This window comes from Capra hircus, chromosome 29, assembly GCF_001704415.2.
Source record: "Capra hircus breed San Clemente chromosome 29, ASM170441v1, whole genome shotgun sequence".
Lineage (NCBI taxonomy): Eukaryota > Metazoa > Chordata > Mammalia > Artiodactyla > Bovidae > Capra > Capra hircus.
The window spans coordinates 42655232-42665383 of NC_030836.1; positions in this window are offsets into that span (position 1 = coordinate 42655232).

Sequence of the window (10152 nt, forward strand, 5' to 3'; positions counted from 1 at the left end):
TGTTACAAATATGGACGAAGGCCAGGAAGCTGAGTCAAGAGGGCACCAGGAAGAGATGGGGAAAAACTGGTTTCTCAGTGACTTCAACTTCACCTGAAGCCATGGTACCGCTGAACTTTTTAGTCACGCGAGCCAATACCTTCCCTTGATTGTCTGAACCTGGTCAATTTCAGTTTCCCATCACTTGCAACCACAGCTTCTGAAATAACACATCTCTCCAGATCACCCTGCTTGGACTTACAAGCCAGCCACGCCCAGCCACCTGCAGTTCCCTTGGAGTCTGTAGATTCGAGTCCTGACACCAGGCTTGCTGCTGCTTTCCTTGTTGACTCATTCTCATTTGCCTTGTAAAATGAAGCTCAATTTCACCCAGTCTAGGTCATCTGCCCCTCCCCATCTCAGCACTGATCACACTCTAATGTAATCACACACCTGTTTTCCTGTCTGTCCCCTCCTTGAGGTTGCGAGTCCTGAGAGGGCAGAGCATCTGTCTTACTCACCTGTGGCCCTCTCACTGCACAGGTGCCTACACTGCCAGGTCCCAAGAAACCACTCCTGTCAAATTTCCCCTAATTTTACCGACCTATTAGGAGCCCCTTATAGGCAAAGATTTAAAATAACAATAGAAAGCGCCAACTTTTGTGAGTACCTATTATTTCTATTTTCACAGCTATATTCCCCAGACCCTAGATTACAAGTACATAGTAGATTCTTGATAACTATTGTTGAATAAATTAGTGGATGAATAACAAACAAATGGAATGCTCATAGGTACCAACCGCCGTGTGCAAAACGCTTGTCTAACTTGTCTCATTTTCCCCTACAGTAACCCTATGAGGAAGGTATTCTAATTATCTTCATTTTGCAGATAAGGAGCTGAGGCTTCAGAAGATCACACAGCTTGAAAGTGGCAGAAATGGGGCTGGTTTCAAGTCAACTGATGCCGCAGCCCTGTTTTTCATATCCCTGAGTCCACATCGTTCCAGTTACCATGCATTTGGCTGTGCCTGGGGGACCCGCCACTTAATAGTGCTTTGAGCAAAGTAGTGCATGCATGAACGCTAAGTTGCTTCAGTCGCGTCAGATGCTTTGCGACCCTGTGGAGTGCAGCCCACCAGGCTCCTCTGTCCATGGGATTCTCCAGTGAAGAATACTGAAGTGGGTTGCCATGCCCTCCTCCAGGGGCTCTTCCAGACCCAAGGATCGAACCCATGTCTCTTATGTCTCCTGCCTTGGCAAGAGGGTTTGAACAAAGCAGATATTTTATTATTATTTCTCCTAAGAAGTGTGGAGGTCAGTGTCACCACTGACAGTACTCAATGGTTGCCAAGGCCTCAGGAGTTTCTCATCCCTCAGCTTTGCCTCTTCCACACATCAGAGGATTTCCCCTTATGGTCACCAGCTGGCTGCACCTGCTCCGGGCATCTCACCCTCAGAGGATGCTTTCCAGAGAAGGAGGGGAGGGACACACAGCAGGGGCTTTCTCCTTGGCATGTGTCTTTTATCAGGGAGAAAAGCCTTTTTCAGGAATTCCTGAGCATCCCTGTGCCCCTTAAACCAATCCTGGGCAAAGGGGCATAGGAGTCCCATGCGTGGACCAGACCCATTACGTTTGTGTATGATGTTTGTACCCATCGTGGTACAGCTGCCATGAGATCCAGAGAGCTCCACCCATCACCTCAGCAGTCAGCAGTCAGGCTCTATTAGCAAGAAGGAAGCATGGCTGTTGGATGGACAGGCAATCTCGCCCCCTGCCCCTCTCCCTATACCCCAGACACAGCTCTCTCCATGCCTTGGAGCATTCGGAACTGCAAAAGGAGGAGGGGGTTGCGGTTCTCTTCCTCAGCAGCAGACATGGATTATGGCCCTAAAGTCACAGCCTCCGGGTGCCCGCATTTCTGAGGATGAAAACCAGCAAAGAGGACTGCAGTTTCTGGTGGAGAGCAGGGTCAGTGGACCCAGTGGTGAGTCAGCAGAGATGGATAACCTGAAACAGACAGACAAGTTGATGGATTTTGAACTGTTTGTAGGTTAGATGTGTGCGACCACGCATTCAGCAAGTGTTCATTGTCCATCGTCTCTTCTGACTCTCCCTTCTCCGCAAAGTCTTAACTGGCCCAGGTTGTCTGGGGGCTGCTGATGAGGACTCTGAGTCTACACCTGGCTGCACAGACAGGATCCCAGAGGGGATTAGTAATGTTTGCCATGGGCACGGGATGGGTGGCTGGGACGCAGAGAGAAGGAGAGAGTCCAGGAAACAATGAATTATGGAAAGACTGTGACCCTAGAAAGGGGGCCCTAGGGCTTTATAGGTTTAGTTGTTGTTCAGTCGCTAAGTCGTGTCCGACTCTTTGTGACCCCATGGACTGCGGCACAGCAGGCCTCCCTGTCTTTCACCATTTCCCAGAGTTTGCTCAAACTCATGTCCACTGAGCTGGTGAGGCTGTCCAGCCGTCTCATCCTCTGTTGTTCCCTTCTCCTGTTCTCAGGCTTTCCTAGCATCAGGGTCTTTTCCAATGACTCAGTTCTTTGCATCAGGTGGCCACAGTATCTTTATAGAAATAATCAAAATGAGGTCCATTGCACCTGAAAATATGTGAGTTATTTTCAAATGTCTTTTGATATCGATCTCTAACATAACTCCACCGTGATAAGAAACAGTCTCTGTATGATTTCAATACCTTTAGACACTCAAATTTTTGCACCTCGTCTTACGTCCCTGAATAGGTTCTAGTGTTTCCTATAATCTATGGGAACTTGAATAGAATGTGTATCCTACTGTTGTGTGAAAATTGTTTAAATCTTAATTATGTTAAATTGGTTCATAGTGATTTTCAGGTTTACTATATCCTTCTCTTGTTGCTCAGTTGCCCATCTGTGCCTGACTCTTTGTGACCCCATGGACTGCAGCACGCCAGGCCTCCCTGTCCCTCACCATCTTCCAGAGTTTGCCCAAATTCATGTTCATTGCATTGGTGATGCCATCCAGCCATCTCATCCTCTGACGCCCTCTTCTCCCTCTGCCCTCAATTTTTCCCAGCATCAGGAACTTTTCCAATGAGCTGTCTGTTTATATCACATGACCAAAATCTTGGAGCTTCAGCTTCAGCATCAGTTCTTCCAGTGAATATTCAGGACTGATTTCCCTTAAGATTGACTGGTTTGATCTCCTTGCTCTCCAGGGGACTTTCAGGAGTCCTCTCTAGCACCACAGTTTGAAGGCATCGGTTCTTTGGAATTCTGCCTTCTTTACAGGTCCAGCTCTCACGACAGTAAATGACCGATGGGAAGACAATATATCTTGACTAGATCCTTCCACTACTCTGTATATTCATTCTATTAATTTTTGAGAGCTTGATATTGAAACTCCAACTAAAAATCTTAATTTATCTACTTAAAAAATAATTGTAATATACAGCGGAACTATATGTAACCTTGTTCTGTATTTTCCAAATCTCCTGTAAATGTGTTATCATATTTTCATAATTAAAAAAATTAACATTTAGAAAAGGTTTATTAAAGTAAATGATAAAATTATGGATAAAAATTAAAATGAGGTCAACAGGGTGGGCTCTAATTCAAGATGACTGGTGTCCTTATTAAGAATGGAGAATTTGGAACAGATAGCCACATATAGGAACAGCATGTGATCACGAAGATGGCCATCTACAAGGGAGAGAGGCTTGGACATCTTCTCACAGTCCTCAGAAGGAACCAACTAACTCTGGGACATCCCTGGTGGTCCAGTGCTTAAGGCTCCACGCTCTCAATGCGTGGGGCTGGGGTACAATCCTTGATCAGGGAACTGGGTCCCACATGCAGCAACTGAGTCCACAGCACAGCCAAATAAATAAAAAAATAAATCTCTTTTTTTATTTTAAAAAGAAGAAATGAACCCTGCCAACACCTTGATTTTGGACTTCTGGCCTCCAGAAATGTGAGACAATAGACTTCTGTTATCTCAACCACCCAGTCTGGGGTGCCTTATTACAGCAGCCCTGGAGAGCTGCTAAATGGGGCAATGGCCTCTGGGCTCAGAGGTGTCGACAAAGACCTGAAGAGGCTGTAGGCCTCCAAGTCAGGACATCTCACCTGCTTTCCACCTGTACATCCCTCTCTGGCCTTGGCCTCTTTGACTATCAAAACTTGATGACTGCCTGGCCCTCTCCCAGCCTTAAATCTAGCTACCAGTTGTTGCCTCTTGTTGACTTCTAATGCCAAGGGTGGGGCCTGTGGACCTCAAGTTGAGAGCGACAAGCATGACATTTAACTGCCTTGTATTAGTCAGGCCACAATAGTGCTGTGTAACAAGTGACCCAAAGCTTCTGGGAGTCAGAACCTCAGAAGTGACTGACTGTACTGGGTGGTTTTAACTCTGGGTCTCCCATGGGGTTGCTACCAAGAGGTTGGCTGGACTTCAGTCTTCTGAAGTCTTGACTAGTGTGGGACAATCCTCTTCAAGGTGGCCCACTCACTTGCCCAGCAGCTGAGAGTTGGCTGTTGGTGAGAAGCGTCAGCTCCTCACCTCCATGTTACTGCTTGAGCATCCCGACAGCATGGTGGTTGGCCTCCCCAGAGGGAGCCATGCGAGAGGCCAAGGCAGAAGCTTGGTCTTGAGTTTCATAACCTGGTCTTGGGAATGACACAGTGTCACTTCCGAAGTTCAGTGTTGGAGAGGCCTATGTAAGGGTATGAATACGAGAAAGTAACGATCACCAGGGGCTTCCCTGGTGGCTCTCAAATTAAGAATCTGCCTGGAAATCAGGAGACCTGGGTTCGATCCTTGGGTTGGGAAGATCCCCTGGAGAAGAGAATGGCTACCCACTCCAGCATTCTTGCCTGGAAAATCCCATGGACAGAGGAGCCTAGTGGGCGACAGCAGTGGATGGGGCTGCAAAGAGTTGGACACAACAGAGCTATTAACACTGCTGCTACTAAGGATCACCGGGGCCATCAGAGTGCCTGGCAGGATAAGAGATCTGGTACTAGACAGGATTCTGGGGGCAAAGGGTTGTGAAGGAAGAGTCTTACAGATTGAATTTGGGAAAGATGGAGCCTTGGGAGTACATTTGTGTCCCACATACCACAAACTGGATGGCTTAAAAACAGTAGCAGTTGATTTCGGCCAGGGACTTCCCTGGTGGTGCAGCGGTTGGGAGTCTGCCTGCCGACGCAGGAGACACAAATTCAATCCCTGGTCCAGGAAGATTCCACATGCTGCACAGTAATTAAGCCCGTGGGCCGCAACTATGGAAGCCCATGCTCAGCGACACGAGAAGCCCCTGCACCTCAGCTGGAGAGTGCGCCCTGCTCATCGCAACGAGGGAAAGCCAGGACCCAGCCCCAAAGACGCAACGCTGCTGCTGCTGCTGCTAAGTCACTTCAGTCATGTCCGACTCTGTGCGACCCCATAGACGGAAGCCCACCAGGCTCCCCAATCCCTGAGATTCTCCAGGCAAGAACACTGGAGTGGGTTGCTATTTCCTTCTCCAAGGCATGAAAGTGAAAAGTCAAAGTGAAGTCGCTCAGTCACGCAACGCAGCCATAAGTAAATAAATAAGAAATAAATTTAAAACTTTAAAAGGTTTTTGGCCAAAAGTCCGAAATCAGGGTGTTGGCTCAGTTGGTTCCTATTAGAGGCTCTGAGAGGGAATCCATCCCATACCTCTCTTCCAGCTTCTGATGACTCCTGGAAACCCCTGGTGCCTTTGGCTTGCAGCTGCTTCCCACCACTCTCTGCTTCTGTCTTCATATGGGCATCTTCCCTCTGTATGTACGCCTCAACTCTTCCTCTCTTCTCTGTTGCAAGGACACTAGTCCTTGGATTTAGAGCCAATCCTGGATCCGGGATGATCTCATCCTGAGATCTTTAACTACATTACATCTGAAAACATCCTATTTCCAAACAGGGTCACATTCGCAGGTGCTAGGAGTGGACTTGGATGCATCTTTTTGGGGACTTTATTCGATGCACTTTGCTTCCCAGGTGGTCCAGTGGTAAAGAATCCGCCTGACAATGCAGGAGATGCAGATTCCATCCCTGGATCGGGGAAGATCCCTTGGAGTAGGAAATGGCAGCTTACTCCAGTATTATTGCCTGGAGAATCCCAGGGACAGAGGAGCAGGGCGGGCTACAGTCCTTGGGGTCACAGAGTCAGACACGACTGAGTGCCTGAGCACACACATTCAACCCACTACAGGAGGCCTCTCCACGGAGGGGCTGATTGATGCCATGAGTTAGTAGCTCCATCTGCTTTGGCTCACGTGTCACCTCTAGGGAGCCTGCTATCTCTCCTTTGTGCCCCACGGCGCCTGTGCCTGCCACCAGCGCTGCACCATTATTCCTTCAATGAACATTTACTGAGCACCTGCTCTCTATCAGGCACTGAGCTGGGTGCCAGAGGTTCACAAGCTCAGGTTGCCAAATTTAGCATGCGAAAACCTGGAACACACAGAAATCTGAATTTCAGATGCAGAGTGAGTTTAAGTTTGCCCCCATATTGCATCTGGCAACGCTGACAGCAGCAGAGGAGAGAAACCCAGCCTTCAAACTGCAGGAAGTTACCATCTTATAGAGGAGATGGCAGGGTGCAATGGGGAAGAACAAGGCATCAGGAGACCCAGGGAGTGCGCCGGGCCGGCGGGAGTGAGGGCAGCGAGAGAAGCCTTCCCGCCTGCAAGCTGGGACCCGGGCTGAGGAAAAAAGAGGGTTTCCCCAGGTGGAGAACGGGACCCTGGCCGAACATGGAGATGGCCATCTCCAAGGGCTTTCACTGGCCCACCAGCTGCTCATTTTTGTTTTTAAAGGGTGATGTGCGGTGGCACAGATGCCAAAGAAGAGTGTTTCAAGGAGAGGGGGTGAAGGATACACCAGATGTTGCCTGGACGTCCAGCAAGATAAGGACTGAGACGTGTCGCTTGGAGATAGCAGGGCTGCTGGAAAACGTCCCCTGGGAGAGGCTTCCGTGGAGTGGCGGGAGCAGAAGTCAGGCTGTGACGGGGAGAGTGAGCAGTGTGAGGAGAGGAGACGTAGAGACAGGGAAGGCCACTTTCTGCGGAGGTGTTTGGGTGGAGGGAGGCAGAGAGCAGGGTTGAAGAGGGCTGGGGGAGGGACGGGTGACTGAAGGGAAGGACCCTGAGGGGAGGAGGCTCAGCTCTCAGGTGGCAGGGAGGGGAGGGTGGAGCACCTTCAGATTCTTTTCTGGTCTTTTTTGGTGGGGGGGTGGGGGGGAAATGAGAGATTCTCCTTGACAGGGTAAATAAATAGATGGGGACAAAAACGGAAACAGTGACAGACTTTATTTTCTTGGGCTCCAAAATCACTGTGGATGAAGAATGCAGCCATGAAATTAAAAGACACTTGCTCCTTGGAAGAAAAGCTATGACAAACCTCGACAGCATTATTAAAAGCATAGACATCACTTTGCCAACAAAGGTCCATACAGTCAAACCTATGGTTTTCCCAGGAGTCATGTAGGGATGGGAAATTTGGACCATAAAGAAGCTGAGTGCCGAAGAACTGATGCTTTCGAACTGTGGTGTTGGAGAAGACTTTTGAGAGTCCCTTGGATAGCAGGGAGGGAGATCCAACCAGTCAGTCCTACAGGAAATACACCCTGAATATTGGAAGGACTGATGCTGAAGCTGAAGCTCTGGTAGTTTGGCCACTGATTCAAAAAGCTGACTCATTGGGAAAGACCTTGATGCTGGAAAAGATTGAGGGCAAGGGGAGAAGAGGGTAATAGAGGATGAGATGGTTGGATGAAATCACCATCTCAATGGGCATGAGTTTGAGTAAACTCTGAGAGTTAGTGAAGGACAGGGAAGCCTGGCGTGCTGCAGTCCACGGAGTTGCAAAGAGCTGGATTTGACTTAGCGACTGAACAACAACTCTTTGACCAGCTGATCACCAGGTGCAAAGTCTGCCCGTCCATCTCCCACTGGGCTGTGGGGGCTGTGACGGCTGCCCTCTGGGTAGGGCTGTCTTTCAAGGCTGTTCCCCAGCATAGAAGACTACAGTCTAGGGCAGCCCCCAAGCCTCCATTAAGCACCTGAGCGAATGAATAGCTGGGGGCAGTTGAGGGCTGTGAGTGAGGAGGGCAAGCGGCTGTCTTGGGAGGAAGGGGAGTCCAGGAAGGAGGTGGGAGGGGTGCAGGGCCTGGGAGACAGTACGTCCATCCTGAAGGTCAGAGGAGGGTGAAGGAGGTGGCCCAGGCTCCCTGGTGAGAGCTGGAGGGTGTGAATAAGAGCTTAGACAACAGCCTGGTCCCTAGGGGCAGAGGTTTGGCAGTGAAGGGCAGGAGGTTGGGAGAGATGGACTTTTGTGGCGATTCCTCTCTTGCCCCAGGCCATGCCAGATGCCTTGCAACCTCTCATCTTGTTTAATCTCATTAATTCTCACCAGTAGCCCTGGAAGATGATGTTGATGATGATGACTGCTGTTGGTGGTCTCACTTTATAAATAAGGAAACTGGAGTCACTGTACCTGTCAGCTACCAATTGGCACTTACCAAGAGCATTGCCAATGACCGAAGGACAAAGGCATTTGCCCTCCGCCTCGACAGAGATTCCCTGTAGCTCAAACGGTAAGGAATCTACTTGTGAGGCAGGAGACCAGGAATCGATCCCTGGGTTGGGAAGTTCCTCTGGAGAAGGGAATGGCAACCCACTCCAGTATTCTTGCCTGGAGAACTCCAAGGACAGAGAAGGCTGGCAGGCCACAGTCCGCTCGGTTGCAAAGAGTCAGACTCATACTGAGCGACTAACACACACCTCTACCTGTGCTGGTATAGCCGTTGACCTTCAACAACCCCCGAGGGAGTTCAGGGTGGAGTGAGGCGCTCTGTGCTCCAGGGAATCTGGTGGGACAGGTCTTTAGACAGTTGGATGTTTTTCGAAACAGATTTTATGATCTCAATCCTTGCAGTCTCCTCATTTTTAGAGAAGCACTAAATCCTTTCATGGTGACGTCAGATCCTCATGAATAACAACAAACCTTTTGAAAATGGGTGCTTCATGGTATTGATCCCCCCTTCACCAAACTCTTGTATATTGACCTTCCCCCACCGCCACCATGGAGCAGCCTCTCAGAGCTAAGATGCTGCCTCCAGGGTTGCAGTCCTCATTTTGACCCAAATAAAACTTAATTCACAACTCTCAACTTGTACAACTGTACTTCCCTGGTGGCTCAGATGGTAAAGCATCTGCCTACAATGCAGGAGACCCAGGTTCGATCCCTGGGTTGGAAAGATCCTCTGGAGAAGGCAATGGCGACCCACTCCAGTACTCTTGTCTGGAAAATCCCATGGATGGAGGAGCGTGGTATGCTACAGTCCATGGGGTCGCAAAGAGTTGGACGTGACTGAGCGACTTCACTTTTCTTTCTTTCTTTCTAAAGTCACAAAAGATGGAAGTAGCAGAGAGGATGTTTAAACCCAGGCCAGTCCGATTCCAAAGCAAGCTCTGTCCACCACCCAGGGAGACCAAGGAAGCTCTGAGCAGGAGAGAGCCTATAATTGGGGCAGCCCCCAGGGAGAAGGACACTGCTGTGGGGCAGGAATAGGGCACCGGGCCTTCTCAGGTCTCCTGAGGGCCTAGGTGATATCACCTCCCCAAGGGACTACTGGGCTCACCTCCCAGGCCTGGTCTGGTGTCCAGCAATCTCCGGCAGCCTGGAGCGGATGGACCCAAGAGTGAGGAGTGGCCAAAGAGACAGGGCATGGGGTATCATGGTGGCGGGGATCCCTGAAAGAGCTGACCGTGAAGTTCAATGTGGGTGAGGACACAGAGAAGCCAAAATAGGCTGGGGGGTTGCACTCTGCCCTTCCTCCCTCTGTGGATCCCCTTACCCCACCCCTGCAGGCGTCCTTGGCTGGCAAATACTCTTTCCTCCCCCGGAAACCTCCTTACCTCCTCCTCCTTCAAGGGCAAGTTCAGAAGCCCCCTCTATCTACCTTGACCACCCTTCCTCCCACCCTTAGTTCCCTCTCTGGTCCCTAGAGTGCTAGAAACCAGATTTTCTGACCCAGGAATGGGATGCAGGCCTAAGATTTGTTCATTCTAGTTTACTGACATTCCCTCTACGGTCTCACCCAGTCTCATCCAGCTTTAAATACCATTCATACCTGACGCGCTGAAATTGATATCTTCAGG